The sequence below is a fragment of the Mesoplodon mirus genome (genome assembly GCF_964341445.2).
Source record: "Mesoplodon mirus genome assembly, chromosome: 18".
Lineage (NCBI taxonomy): Eukaryota > Metazoa > Chordata > Mammalia > Artiodactyla > Ziphiidae > Mesoplodon > Mesoplodon mirus.
Genome location: NC_138994.1, coordinates 25176906 through 25192500, shown reverse-complemented (window position 1 = coordinate 25192500; position 15595 = coordinate 25176906). Strand labels below are relative to the sequence as shown.

General features: G+C 53.0%; 1 pseudogene across 1 annotated transcript; it reads left to right on the top strand.

Annotated features, from left to right (window-relative positions):
• Nucleotides 1–333: 333 nt before the first annotated feature.
• Nucleotides 334–6376, top strand: LOC309793372 (annotated as a pseudogene). The gene is made up of 8 exons: nucleotides 334–486; nucleotides 659–716; nucleotides 848–2116; nucleotides 2417–2618; nucleotides 3133–3190; nucleotides 3309–3624; nucleotides 4075–5882; nucleotides 6207–6376. The product of its transcript is annotated as an uncharacterized misc_RNA (transcript).
• The last annotated feature ends 9219 nt before the right edge of the window (nucleotides 6377–15595 follow it).

The window sequence follows — 15595 nt, the reverse complement described above, 5'->3', positions numbered from 1 at the left end:
CCTATATGAATGATCCGGTCACTATGAAGACTGTCTCTCATCTGTAGCAACCATGCTTGCAAATCAAGTTAAGCAAGGCCCCATGGAGACAGAAGGAGAGACTGAACTCTGGGGACTAGGCTCCATGTAGTGGGAGCCGAGGGCAGAGACGGCCACCTAAAGGACCAGCTGAGTGGATGAAAGATTGGCCACCTCTGCATTGTGACTCCCTGCAACCTGCCTCATTATGACCATGCTCCCTCACCTGTTGGTGGGTGTCCCCAGGTCCTGGCATGAGTTCACTGTGGGTCAGGGCTGGTGGGAGGGGGGCATCCCACGGTCCAGGTGGCCCTAGGACGCCCCCCCACCATGGAAAACCGGCTCTGGTATGACAACCTGGGGTGCTGCCATCAATACCAAGAAAGTACCCAGAATGCGGAGGACTAACTACTCCTGCTGCTGGGCATTGTCATTCTTGTCAGCATTGGGATCAGCATAGCAACTATGGTCAGCGATGGTTGGGGACCACCAGTAGGGGTGAAGAGGGCAGAGGGTAGGAACCAGCTGCAGACTGCACCTCCGTCTGCAGCAACGGTCTTGGCTGGGAATGGGGGTGAGGGTAGAGAGCCTGGCCTCCATTTTCACCCACCCCACCCCACCCCACCCCACCCCACCCCAGATATGGCATGGGCTCCAGAATGGCTTAGACAAGGCCATGTATTGGATTAATCAGAAAAGTAAGTACAGAAGACAGGTAGGGGGCCCCCCACCCCCGCCATTCCCAGGGCCCTAGAAACCAAGGTCCCCAGGTTCCCAACCCTGAACTCTTCTGACAGTTGCCCTGCCCTCATGGACTCGCTTCCCACAGATGAAATCTCACAGGCTTGTGAAAGTTCCCCCAAACATCCTCCAGCCAAGCCCCAAGACATCCACGTCCACTGCACCCTGGACCCTGTGGAAGTGAGAATGGCCCGGCCCACTTGCTACTCCTCGTCCTCCTACCATCATCTCCTCAACTGTAGCTGCAGCTGCAGCCGCCGCCCCTGCACCCACCAGCGGAGGCCGAAGATCCGCAGACAATTCCCCTACAGCCGCTCAGGCTTCCGTAGGCCGCATCGCAGCCACGGGATGTCACAGCTGCGGCCGATGCCCTCCTTTGATTGGGAGGACCCGGACTTCTACCTGGAGGAGGAGGACGACCTTTCCTTCCCACAGCCAAAGTACCCGTGGGGGTGCTGGGGAGGGCTCTACCAGCAGATGGGCCTGCCCTCCAATGTGGGCCTCTGGGCCCGCCAGGGTGGAATCCTGGCCAGCCTGCCACCACCCTGTCTCTACCTGTCGCCCGAGCTGCACTGCATGCCCAAGCATGTGGAGGCCAAGTCCGAGCTAAGGCTGCAGTCCTTCGGGGCCCCCTGCTCACCATCCCGCATCTAGGGCCACGTGGACACTGACCAGTGGACCTCGTCTCCACCACTTCCCTGATGGCTGCCCCCTAATCCTCATGGGTCCCTGGGGGGCACAGCACTTACCCCACAAGGGGCCATCTCCCGTATGTCTCCTGGGATCAGCGGCGGCGTGGTCTGGAGGGCTCTGAGCCTCCATCCGCTCTGGTGCCTCGGGGCTGCCGGCCCGAAGCCTGGCAGTGCAACTCCCCCCCGGCCCACGGACGGAGCCTCCCCAGCTGTGCTCACAGCCAGCCCAACCGCAGCCCGCGCCCCTCCACGGGACACTTGAACTACTCCCTGGATCCCAACGAGATGCGGCGCCGCCGGCCGAATGGGCAAAGATGCTGCCTGTGCGGCACCCTCTGGCTGCCTCCGCCTCCCTCACGGTGCTGGCCGAGGCCTCTACCAGCGGCCCCCGGCTCCCAGGTCAGCGCTGCTCCTCCGCCCCTCCCAGACCCTGCCTGACGTCCAGGCTACCGAGCACCCTCCACCCCCGCCCACCTTCATGCCACTCAGCTGGAACCCAGGGGGAAATGCCAACTACCAGGTGTATGACAGCCTGGAGTTGAAGCGGCAAGTGCAGGAAGCCAAGCGCGGGCCAACTCGCTGCTACCTTCCACCTCGGCCTCGAGGCCCTCTCTGCACAGAAGCCAGACTGGGAAAATGAACTGGCCAGCAGCTAATGGGGGTGGGTGGGGGGCGGCAGGGCATGGAGAGAGGAATAAAGAGCGCCATGGTCCAGAAAACATTGGCGGTCTGTGGCTTGGAAGCGCCACTCCTTCTGCCAGCTTGGGTCCCTGCCTTTGGCTTCCTGCAATAAGAAGCCAGTGTCCCCTTCTGGGCCTGAGGGTGCCCTTGGTTTAGTGGCCACAGTCCTGCCAGCAGGCCCCTCCTGGTCCTATACCATGCACTAAGTAGATCTGCAGCTGCAGACTCCAAACCACTGGTCTCTGGGCACCTCCTCTGTGTCTCAGCTGTCCCTGTCCCCAAAGAGCCTCATACAAGAAGCTGCTTCCAAACTGGGAGGTTCCACATCTGGGCAGGTCCAGCTCCACACCCAGTGAAGGGCATGAAGAAGGCTGGGGCTCTGGACTCCAGCCAGGCCTTCCACAGGGCTCTGAGGCCAAGGTCTTCCTAGTCTCAGGAGGGGCCAAGAGATGGAATGTGTCATTTGAACAAGTGAGTCAGCTGGCGGTGAGTGAATGACTGACTGCTCGAGGGGAGGTGTGCCGGCCTCCAGGCCCTGTTTGACTGTCCAGGCTCAGCTTACCTGACCCTGGTAACCAGGGAATGCCACGCCTGGCCCTCCTTTTCATCCCCCTCCTTCACTGTGACACCACCACCTGCCCCATTATGACCCAGTCTGGCTCCCAGTATATATATGGAGGCCAGGGGACCCAGGCAGTCCTGAGACACCAGGCCATGGCTGAGCAAACCCATTACCTACCCCAGCCGTGCTCTGGCACCACCCCCAGGAAATGGCAGGACCTACGAGACTCAATTCTTCTGATCCTGGTCAGCTTCATCTTGCTCAATGTGTGAATCAATGTGGTGACTCTGGTGAGGGCAGGATCTGGGCAGTGGGGTTGGGGGAGCCCTGGGGTCTTGAAGGGGCTGAAATGGGAGGGCTACTGCAGTGTGGCCGGACAAGGGTTGGATTTCAGGGCTCACCCTGATCCCCGCCTCCCCCCTCCCTTGCTTCCCTCAGCTCTGGATGCATCTGAAGAGATTCTTGCGGGCAGGTTTCAACCGTATTTTCCCCAAAGGTAAGTGGGCGCCAGTGTGGGCTCAGGGGATGTGGGCCTGTCCCCTTTCTTCTATCCCTGCCTTGATTCTCAGCCCCTCAGGACCCCAGGCCCTGTCCTATCTCGCCTTTCCCCGCAGACAAGCAAGCCAGCTGTGTAGGCAGCCATCGCATGTGCATGCGCTGCTCCGTGGGTCCCAAGAACATACGCTCAAGAGTTCCTCCCCGCTTCCGCCATCACCCGAGCTTCCTGCTCAGGCACCCAAAACACCTTGACTCCTGGATACCAGAAACAGATGATGAGACGGCTTCTAAGTGCTGCTGGATGCCGCCTCAGTGTGGACGGGCTCGGGCTTCCACGGAGGCTCCACGGGGACTGTGGAAGGAGGGGGTAGTGGGAGCTGGGGACGCCCCTCTGGTCACAGCCTTAAAGTCCCAAGCCACCTTTAACTGCAGGTAAGAGACATCTTCCAAGCTCCGCACAAGAAGCAAGGTGGACGTGGTTCCACTCCGCCTGCCCCAAGAGAGCAAGACTAAGACCCCAGACTATGACCTAGCCCAGGCCCCAGCCAGGGCCCAGACCTGCCCCCTAGTTCAGCTCCTTGCACATTCTCCTGCCAAGGCCCAGACCTTCTCCTTCAACCACCCCTCTGTGCATGCCCCACCTCAGGCCCGGACTTGATCCACATTCCACCCCCCTGAGCACACTACCCCCCAAGCCAAGACCCGCTCCCCAGCCCTCACCCCTGAGCACAGCCCTGCCCAGGTCCATGGCCCTGAGCACACCTCAGCCCATACCCCAACCCAGGCCCAAGCCCAGGCCCCCTCACATGCCCCAGTCCAGTCCCTGGGCCATACTTCTCTCTGCACCCTGACCCATGCTCATCTGACCTATACCCATGCCAGCACTCTGGTCCCTCCCCCAAATTCTGCCCCTGCTACTACTCCTGCCCTAGCCCCTACACCAGCACCTGTCCCGATCTCTGCCACAACCTCTGTCCCAGCACTGGTCATGGCCCTGACGACCACTCCAGTCCCTTCCACCACCCCTACCCCCATCCTAGATTCTATTCCCTCTACCTTGTCTGCCTTCAGCCAAGGCCTCTCCTCCGGCCATGTGGTCTACGATGCCCGCAGCATAAAGCAGAACTTATTCCATGTGTGTCCCACTCAGAACTCTGGGTAGTCCAGAAATGACTTGGGTACCCTCTCCAGGCCCCAAGAGGGGCATGGTCTGGTGAGCTCTGGTACAGCTGAGCAAACACTGAAGCAATGTAGTGGGGACAGTGCCAAGCCCTCCACAGGATCCATACTGGGTTACGTGGAGTTGGGGAATATGGAATGGAAGATCTCAAATGATGCCAAAGACAAATTTGTACAATCCAAGACCTTCCCTTACTGTAGCTTCCACCCTTGCCGGTCTGAGAAGAGAAACATGGATCCCCAGACTCCAGTCTACCCCAAATTCCTGGTGTACTCCAAGGATGATGCACCTTCTCAACCTTGCTTCCATTCTCTGACCAGTGCCCAGAGCTCACCATGCACCATGCCTCCCCCATGCACTCTTTCTCTGCCTCTTGTTTCTCCCAGATCCTTTGTCCTTCATCAACACAGCAACCACCAGAAGCCCTCCACCTTAATACAAACCCCCACCTTTCCCCCAACCTCCAAGTCTCCTCAGTCTGTCCTCTCTCCCCAGGGCCCCATCCCTCCCCAGTTATCCACTACTTCCCAAACCCAAAACTAGCCCCAACCCCCTGAACTTCATGAGAGTCTAGGTCTCAACCAAGGCTCTGTCCTCCAAAGGACCCCAGGCCTTACCGGAGACACAGGCCTCCCCAAGAACCCAGGCCTTGTTCAAGATCCAGTCCTCCAGGATCTTCGAGGCCTTACCGAAAATCCTTACCTCTGCAAGAATCCAAGCCTTTCCCAAGACTCTGACCTTCACAAGAATCCAGTCATTACGCAAGATTCTGGCTCCCAGAAGATCTTAGGTTCTACTCTACATGGACGTTTCTTTAAAAGGCCATACATCACCCAGCCCTCTGACCTCCACAAGAACACATCATTTCTCCAAAGTTCTTACATTCAGAGGAGCTCAGCCTTTATGCATGATTCTCGAGTCTATAGGAATCTAGAACAAAACCAAGAGCCTGTACTCTATAAAAGTTGAGGGCTTTCTCAAAAAACTCACTTCCATAATAGCGCACACCCTTTTCAAGATTCTGGATGTGACAAGAGTACAGGTAATGCCCAAGATTCAGGAGTCTCTAGGAGTCCAGACTTTACCCAAGATTCTGGGCCACAGAAGAGTCCATACCTTGCCCAAGACTCTGCAGTCAACAAGAGCTCAGTCCTTTGCCAGGAATCTGGTCTCCATAAGAGCCCAGGCCTTGTGCAAACCCCTCGCCTCCATAAGGGCTCAAGCCTTACACAAGACTCAGGAGACTACAAGAATCCAGGTCTGACCCAAGATTCTGGAGTCTGCAGGAGCCAAGGCCTTACTCAAGATTCTGACCTCCATAAGAATCCAGGCCTTACCCAAGCCACTGAAGTCAAAAGGAGATGTGGCCTTACCCAAGATACTGGAATTTACAGGAGCTCAGATCATACCCGTGACCCTAAGTTCCACAAGTACTCAGGAATTAATCGAGATCTTGGCCCCCATAAGGGTCCAGCCCTTACTCAAGGCTCTGGCTTATCCAAGAGACCAGGCCTCCATAACAACTCATGCCTTATCCCAAACCCTGGCCTTCACAAGAACCCTCTAGGAACTGACTCTGTCCCAGTTTGGGGCCCACATCAGACCCAAAATTCATTTATATCTGAGACAGTTCCTCGAAAGGGGGATGCAGGGCAGCACATACCATGGACTTCTGTCCCACCCAGTCACAACTCCTGCTCTGCCAAGGCTCAGGGGTTCTACAATGACCTGCTAACCTCCTTGCAGCGAACAGGCAGCCAAGACTTGGTGTACCACCCCATTGATACAGTTCCTCCAGACTGACAGAACTATCGCCAGATGTCTACGCCTCCAGAAACCAGCTGGAAGCCCTACTGTCCTGGTTCAGGCACCCGGCTAGGGCGTGTGGTCTTTGACGCCCGCCGGAGACAGCGGGCAGGGACAAGTGCGAAGCTCTGTCTCCCAGGCGCCTTCACCGAGAGACATCCAACTGCCGGAGTCCAGCTCCAGCGAGTCCAGGGATAACCGTGGGATGGATAGCATCGGCGAAGGAAATAAATCTATCACACTTCTTAAAGTATTAGCATTGCATGTTTCTCTCTCTTCTTTATTGTTTACAATCACAGGTTTATATATTGTAGTTGATTACTTTACCAGGTACGTGACCAAACAATCTTAGCACAATCAAACCTCAAAATGTTCTATAAAGATTTTTTTAAAAAAATATCCCCTAGTTTCTAGATGTCCTATTAAAATATTTCAACCTTTTACAATGGTTCCACGAAAATATTTACAATGTACCCTGCATGCCCTTTCTCATTGTTTCCTTCAACTGAGACAGTGTTTTCTCCCTATCCTAGCAATCAATTCTGCTCTAAGCATTTGCTTTTCTATAATTAATCTTCATTTATAATAGAACCATAAATTTCCTATATCATCAGGAACTTCGGCCCATGGCCATAACTCCATACTAGAGGGTGTTTTTCATGAAAACATCCCCTTAGTTCCAGGCTCTTAATTCTTTACCCATTTCCCCGGGGCTTTAGTGGGTACTTCCCATTCTGTGGTAGTTTCAGGAGGGGGAGTCCTAGAGAAATTTTTCTTTCACGTGGAGCAACATCCCCCCAAAATTGCCCCTATATTTAAATTTATTATCATAAAACATAACAACAGAGCTGTAGTCCACCTTCCTGGCACGGTGCTGCCTTGCAGTTTCGCCTTCCATTGCTTCATGACTTTGTCATGGTGCAATGGCTCCAGGATGGCTTCCAACATCCAACAACTCACCGGAGACCATCAAGGAGTGGGGATATCAGTGTGTAATGAGAAACTTAGAAAAAGAGGGGACAGATAAGCATGAGGAATAAAGAAACAAGAGAAGTGTTCTGTGGTTTTTTGAGGACATCCACCCCAGCCCCATCCCACAGGGCCTGATGAGGACCTGAACTATCCCTGCTTTCCCTCCATCTCTAGCTAAATCCGTTATCCCCAAGGCCCTAGAGCTGCACTGTCAATTACAGTAGCCACTAGCCAAATGCCTATTAGAATGTAAATTAGTTAAAATTAAGGAAAATTAATTCTATTAAATTAGTTAAAATTAAGGAAAATTAATTCTATTAAAAATTAAGTTAAAAAGTTAAAAATTCTCTTCCTCAGGGAACAGAATTTCCCTGACATCCAATTCTGTTCCCTGGCGGTCCAGTTGTTGGGACTTGGTGCTTTCACTGCTGTGGCTGGTTTTCAATCCCTGGTCAGGGTACTCAGACCCCGCAAGCTTCATGGATTGGCCAGAAAAAAAATTCTGTTCCTCACTGCCATGATCTTCTAAGTGCTCAGTAGCCACATGGGGCTAGCGGCTACTGTATTGGACCACACAGATTTAGAACATTTCCATCATCATGGAAAATGCTATTGGAGAGCAGTGCTTTAGAGTTTAGAGCAATTTTCCTTTCCCTGTCACCCACCCCCAGCATCTTAAAGCTCCCCCAGAGTGCAGAGAACTTAGTTCTTTTTAGGGTGGCTCAGAAGCCACCCTCTGGGGAGGAGGTAACATGTAGGGATAGATGCCCAATGCCTGATTTCCCCAGACTGTGAGAAAGAGCCCAGGCTTCAGTTTTCCTCATCTGGTCTCTTGAGTCACGACCACATGTATGGAAACTTGCCCCCACATGCTGGGCTGTGTTTGGGGCTCTTGGTTACTGAGGGAGAAGACCTCTCTTTGACAGTGAGTAGGAAACCTTGTGTTTTAGGCTCCCCAAATTGAGGCCTGGATTCTGAGGGTCCCCTCCTTCATAGGCCTCTAATTTTTTCGAGGTGTCTGCACATAATTTTCTTGCCCATGGACTTAGGCCTAGTTCACTGTGGAGACAGAACCCTGGGAAAAAGGAATGTAAGAATTCCTGGTCCAGTATGCATTGGTCTAATCTGTGAGCATGTCTCTGGTGTCCTATCTTTCTGTCCTATTATTCTGGCTCCTAGTTTCATCCTGGACTTAAGCTGTGTCCATGATAGCACTGTTTGCTGAAAGCCATTTCCTTCCCCTGATAATTTTTCATCGCCCTGCCCTAGCCCAGCTGGGGTTTCCTCTGGCCTTGACTTTCAGTCCTGATAACTCTTCTGTATACACACATAAGCTGCGAGATTCCAAAGTGTTTTCCCTGCCACCACTTGTGTGTCTGAGGTGGGCAACACTAATATGTCCCTTCGCTGAGTCAGATGTCCATCCCTGGGTCACTACATGCACACTATCGGCGTGTTCTTGTCTAACGTTACCACCACCGATTCCAAGGAGATACGTCCCAGCTGGAGAGCCCATTTCCAACACCTCTCTGGCTCAGCTCCGACCTTGGGCAAGTCATGTGCAACCTTTCTAGGCTTGCAGTCTCATCTCTATCTGAAGTTATAATTGCACGCAAGAACCCTTCTAGATTCAAATGACCAGGGCGCCTCTACTCCCAAGTGAGATGCAGAGTCCCCTATTTCTCCGCATGCCCTAGTGTATGCCCCTCATTATTGTTATTCAGATCCATCCTATTAGGCCTCTGTTCTAACCCCAAGGAGTGTTTGTGCGGTTGACCTGACCTTGTAAAGACACAGAATAGTTCATCTCTATAGAAACTACAACTTCCATCAGGCACTACTTCAAGGGAACGGGAAAGGATGTGGGTGCGTGGCCCCAACGCCCTGGTAGCTTTGAAGACAAACTACAACTCACAGGATAGCCGCGAGACCTCCGCAGAGCGAAAGGAGTGACTGAACTCTGACTGGAGGCCGGGCTGGTCCGGAACCACCCCGACAGTCTCCCAAAAGAGGCGTGGTTATAATTTAGGGGCGTGGCCTTGCCGGCAGCAGGAAGAAGTTACCTGTTGAATCTTCCTCTCCATTCACTTCCCAGCCTTTGTAGCTAACCCTAAGAGGGAAGCCGCAAACCACTACCCTCTTCTGAAAAAGAGGTAAGGGGACGTAGGCAAGGGGCAGCGAAGGAGGCTATTGCATTCCTTCAGAGGGGTCAAACAGCTACTTTCTACCTGCTGAGTCAGGTGAACCGTTGACACTTGCACAGACAAACCTGACTCAAGTCACAATTCAACCTATGGATGTGGAGCTTACCGTTACTGCAGGATCCAATATGGAGACTCTACCTTCTCCAATCATGCAGGAGACCCCAACCCAGCCTCAAGAGGCACCTCGGGACGTTGTAGTTCAATCTCCATTCCAGCAGGAGGTGACAGTTCCAACTCCAAGTAAGCATCAAAGTCAGTATTCAACATCATCCAGTGTCACAGTTCATCATGTGGACCTAGAGCAAACCACAACTCCAGAACCCACTGTGGAGGCTGGACATTCTACATCCCTACAGCAGACTACAGCTCCCCCTCCAAAACATCCTGAGGTGACACTTGCACAACCAAACCTGACACAATCACAGTTCCCCCTGTGGACCTTGGAGTTAACATATCTCAGCAACCAAGGCCATCTGAGACAGTTCTTTTACCTTCAACTCAGTATTCATTATCCACAGGTATTCCTGGTGTAAAATATACCCCAGAAAAGAAGCAGCCATAACAGAATGCCACCACAAACATCAGCATATGTGAGCTCTGTACCTGCAAAAATGAGACGTTGTCGTGTGTTGGTCTCAGCCCAAAGCAGAAGCTCCACAGAGTGCCTAAGCCAGAACCTAACGCCTACAACGGCACCTTCACCGTCATGTAAGAATTGCCTTTCCTTATTTGTTCTCTTCATCCTGCCTGAACTGGCAGCCTTTCTTCAAGTCTTCCTGGGTCCTCCTTATCTCCCCGATCCACATTGACTTACTTTCTATTTCCACCTTTTGTTTGTCAATGATTCCTTATCTTCATTCTCCTTCTTACTATTTTTCCTCTCCTCCAGTCTTTTACTTTTAATTGCCCTTATTTTTTCCTTCTCCATTTTTTACCCCATTACTTAATTCCTTAACATCTACTCTTCTCCCATGAAAAGCGAATGGAAAGCCAGGAGTGGGAACTTGGGTGGTCTGGACCAGGAAAGGCTCTGCCTTGGGCGGCAGTGACGGGAGGGAGGCAGGGTGGTCGCGAGGTGGCGCTGTGGCTCCACGTAAAGGGAAGATTCGGGCACCCGTGGGTCACTGCGCGTCCAGGGCAGCCTCGGGGAGGCGGGGTACGGCGGTCTTTGTGGGCTTGGCACCATCTTCATACAGCCACCAAATAATGACGGTGATAAAGATAATAAATATGCAGATAACCCGAAGCAGTCTCTTCTAGGACACACGGCATCAATAATCAGAAACTGTGCGCGAGGAACAATTGAGAGCGCGGAACTGTCCACCAGGGATTAGTGCGCGCGCATTCCGCATAATTTGAGGACCCCGGTGGAACCTGCCTCGCCCGCCTGGAGCCGAGCTGGGCGCTAACCTGTAGCCTCTGGGCGGCTCCTGCGCCCCGTGGGCGACCTCCTGCTACCCGCAGGCCAAAGGAGCCACAGTTTCCACGCTTGCCGTGGGGCGCTCAGTCCGCAGCCTGTCTGCACCTTTCCTCTGACTGGACCTGAGATCTTTGGGGAACTACTTCGCTGGATTTCACATGCACATATGGACACACGAATCACATATGAGCTCAGGCTCAGACACGTGTACCATGCTTTTGCACACACAGTACATGCACACCCGCTCACATAAAGGAGGAATGTCTACACGTGACACATGCACACACTATACACATGCACTCGTGTACTCACTTTTGTGTGCAACAATCCTCCTCAAGCACACGCGCACACATGCACCCAAGTGCGCGATGTCACTCACTGCCACAGACTCTTATTCCACAGACCCACAATATGCAACCACTCTTCGTTTGTACAAACATGTTTGCACACTCACATCACACACATCCAGCAAAGACCTCCAAGCGCAGAGCGGTGCGTAAACACCCAGTGAATTGCACCTTAAAGAAAACACACTCGAGAACTTTTTGTGACTGCGACATCTCGGGCTTGTCTGCTAAACTCCTCCTCCCTTCTACTTTCCTCTAAGCAAACAGGCCTTCTCCTCCTTCCCTTCCGCTCCAAATCCTCGGAGGCCTCAATTTCCTTCTTTCGGATCTGCACTACTGAAGGGATGCTAATTTCCAAACAGCCCGGCAACCCTGTTCTCCCACCCTGGAGTCTCCTTCCGTGCGGGGAGAGAGGGCCATTCAGACTCCAGAATCAAGCAGACTGATCAACTCCAATCCCACCGGCTAGAGGACTGTGTGGAAGGGTCCGGGGAGGGGTAAGGTCGCGCCCTGGGGCAGCCTTGGACTGGGACCTTTCTGGCAGTGCCCCTAACTGTGTTGTCTCTGCACAGAGTAACTTCAGCTTTTAGCTATGGTCATTCCAAGGCCATGTGGCCTTCCTCCATTAAAGCACATCCGCAGGTGTCCAGATTTTTGCCTTCTGATGGGCGTCCCAGGCTTCCCCACAGTCTTTTATTTAGTCTATTTCAATTAGGCGACTTTGCGTGCGCCTGGAGCTCTAAAACTTCAGCTAGGGCTGGGGAGAAGCGGCTAAGTGGAGGTCACATAACAAATGTGGCAGAGCCAGGGCTGGAGCTGGCACGACCCTAGCGCGCCCTGCCGCTGGCGGCCCCGAAAGACGCGGGCATCTGTATCCGACCACTGGAATGCGCATGCAGTCCGCGTATTATGGCTTTTCAGAACCGTTTACCCTCCTCTCTACTCTCTACTGCCTGCCTTCGGGGGGACTACTTGCACCCACGCTCCTTTGTCATCCAGGATACTTACAGGCCTGAGAGCTAAAGGGATCTTCGAGCCATGGGGGGCAAGCACCAAGGCGAATGCTGGAGATGAGCACCGAAGCTGGGTGAGTGGTTTGGATCCAAGGTTCACAGCACACATAGGCTCTGGAGAAATTTCGGCTCGGCGAGTTTATTAGCAATGCAGCTGTGGGCAAGTTTCATTTTAATCACAGAGCGTCAGTTTTCTCACCTGTAAAATAGGGGTGATCTTACCTACCTTGTTTGTCTGTTGTGGGAATTCAGTGAGTTTATGCCCATAAAACCTCCAACAAATGGGATCTATTCTTATCTGGGGACCACCCCAGAGGAAACCCGAGAGTCTGCAGGCTCGATCCGGGAAAGGTTCGTTCGAACCCCTGGCCTCAAGCCCTCGTCCCAGGCAGACTAAGCGCTCCCAAGCCAGAGCCCCAGCGGTGTTATTTGCCTGACTTCTACCTCCTAGCTCTCTGTGGGTGACTTTGTCCCTCTCTAGGCCTCAGTTTCTCTGTCCGTGCTGTGGGAAGAGGCACGCTCCCAGGGTCTGGAAGTATCAGCCAGACTGGACGAGCAAGCTGGGGCTTCTCTGCAGCGCTGGGGGTCGGAATCAGGGTTCATGGTCCAGGGAAATGCCCCCTTCCCTTTGCCACTTGCCGGAGAGGACTGAGAGCAAGGAGGGAGGACAGACGATTTCCACTGGAACCGTGGCCAGGGCAGCGGGTAGAGTCATTAGGAGGGCAGGGGCAGGGTTTTGCCGTGGGCGACCGGGATCCGTTGTTTGACCACCCCCGCCGGCATCTGGGTGCTGCTCAGGGGCCGCTGCGGAGCTGCGTCCCGCTCAGGTCCTCTCTTTCCCAGGGCCCCGGGCCACCACCCTCCACCCACCTATCTCTCTCCTCTCTGGGGCAGTGCCTTGGCCTCTGTCCAACCCTGCCCGGGACTCTAGGCCGCGGAGGGCCGCCTTCGGAGCCGGCTGCGTGCGGCAGGACTTCGCGCCTTTGGCCTTCATCGCCCCGTCTTTCCCTTTTCCCTTCTTCCCAGCTTTGGAGGAGGCATCTTTCCTCCGGTTTCACTCTGGTCTCTGGCTAGCGGCAAAAGGCAAGGGGCATTTCCCCGACAGGCGGCCCTTCTGGGAGCGTGTCTCCCTAAGGGGGACCGAAACGAGGGAATTTTCTAAACGACAGGTCCCAAGTCTGGCCTCCTGGGGGCGGACTCGCGGAGAAGATTCCCTCTTTCCCTGGGACTTCCCCTTAGTCTTAGCTGGGCGGTGTTTATCTTGGCTCCGCTCTTTTGGGGAGCGGGTGTGTTTCCATTTGCACTTCCCGGAAGTTACCGCGGCGACTGATGCTCTTCAGGAAATGGAATTGATCTCTTTGTGACGTAAGAGGGTTGGGATAGCCACGAGTGAGAGGGTTTCCAAGGTCGGGGTGGGGAGAAGGGCTTGCGCACAGGGCCTGAGTTGCTCCCAGCGCGGGGAGACCCCGAGGGCTGGGCAGCCTTGTCTGCTGTCTGGAGCAACGGAGAGGAAGTGGGTGGATGCTGAACCGCGCCCACCGCCAGGCGGAAGAAACTCTGAGAAGCCCCGAGGGAGTCTTCACTCCAGGGGAAATATCAAGCGCTTCCAATTACTCCTTCCACATATAATCTCATTCTGCTGTATATTTTCCTCATGTACATGTTCTTTACCCCTCACTTTCTTCCTCCCTAATTCTGCAGGTCTGGACAAGGCCTGGAAATCTGCATTTCTAACAAAATTCCTCCTTTCCCCATTTGATTAAGCTGATAAGCAGGGTTTACCTTATAAGTGACTACCGTTATAAGTTATGCTAAAGTCATATCACAGATATGCTATAAAGCCTGGGCAATGCTATACGTACAAGTTTGTCTCTCCACAGAGGATGGGACTATAATGTAAAAAGGATGAAGACAGTCTCAGTACATACTTTATAGTCACCCCTGTACACACACGTTTTGCTTTCTGCAGGTGGTGCAAACCTTACGTGAGGGAAGACTGAAAAGAGTTTAAGGGATTTTTCAAAGTTTCAAACTGCCAGTGCTAGTTCATTATTCACCAGAGGAAATCCACAAAAAGGTACCATTCTGCTGGCCTGGGTGTTGTTCCCAGTTTTCTGTCACCCTCTTCATCTCTTTTCCACCTTCTCTTTAACTTCCTTCCTACTTAAACATTTCTTACTGGGTAAGCGAGCAAGGTCGAAAGCACAAGGATGCCCAGAAGAAAAGCTACAAATACATTCTGCTTGATTAAAATAAAGTACACTCAGCATCCCAGGTGAAGTATCTGCTGCCTCTGCATAGCCAAATGGACTTGGTCGTAGCAAAAGATACCTGCCTCCTTTTGTTTTTCCTCCCATGGCCTGGTGGATGTGGAGGTTGCCTTCCTCCTATTTAGTTCCTGGAGATTACTGGCTCTGGGGCAGGAATTGGGCTGCTGAAGGCTTCTTTCTCTGGGTCAGTTTCTCTTTTGGATCATGCAGCTTCAGGCCCCTCCACAAACACATCATTTGCAGAGTGCTTCTAGATTTGCTTGACCCCCTAGAAATCCATCTGTTGTGTTACTCTCACTGATCCTGGTCCTCAGAGTGGCTGTGTCTCTCCTTTCTCTGTCACCTTTGGCAGTGATCTGATGCCCCATTGTGTGTTCCCCATCACTGGGATGTGTACCTCACCAGACTCAACTTGGGAGTCTTAACACTGTTTACTGGAGAGTGAAATGGAGGCTCAGGCAATTAAAGAGAGGGAGGTCTCGGTCTTATGCCAGTGCTACCTGGGACTCTTTGATAGGAGAGTGGCCTCTGCTTCCTGGTCCCCCTTCTCTGAAGGATCCCCTCAGAGAAGGCAGGGGATGGTCCAGGAAGGGGAAGTGATGGGCTCTGGGGACCCTTTGGGCCTTGGAGGTTAAACTTGGAGCTTTGGGAAATTTTCAGCAGGCCAAGATTCAACTGTGCACTTAAATTCTGTAGAGATGGAGCATGTCCAGCTTCCCCTTTCCCCTCCTCACAAACCTATAATCCTTTTTCCACCAACATACCTCTCATGAACACATACTGTGTGCCAGGAACTCTGGTGGGTGGTGTGGGGATCCTGATGGAACCAACAGATCTCTTCAAGAGCATCTTGGAGGAAATGGCATTAATTACAGTACCAGGGAGGAAGAGCTCAGCACATGAAGTGGTCCAAATTAAATGGTATGAAACTGGGCAGGCTTTGTGCACAAGAGATAAAGCAGTGTTGAAGACAGTAGCCATGTATCCTCAGGCCTGAAACACAGTCTTTCAACTAGTTTATGAATCTGGAAGTGGCTCCCACTTTCCTGCTCTGTGAAGAGTACTAAGTTTAACTTCTGCCTGTCTCCATTCCATTCAACATGGGCATGTGAACTTTTCCGTCACTGATCCCATGAGCTCCCTAAATCAAAGGGCCAAGAAAGGCCAGCAGAAAGGGGACCTGGATTTCTG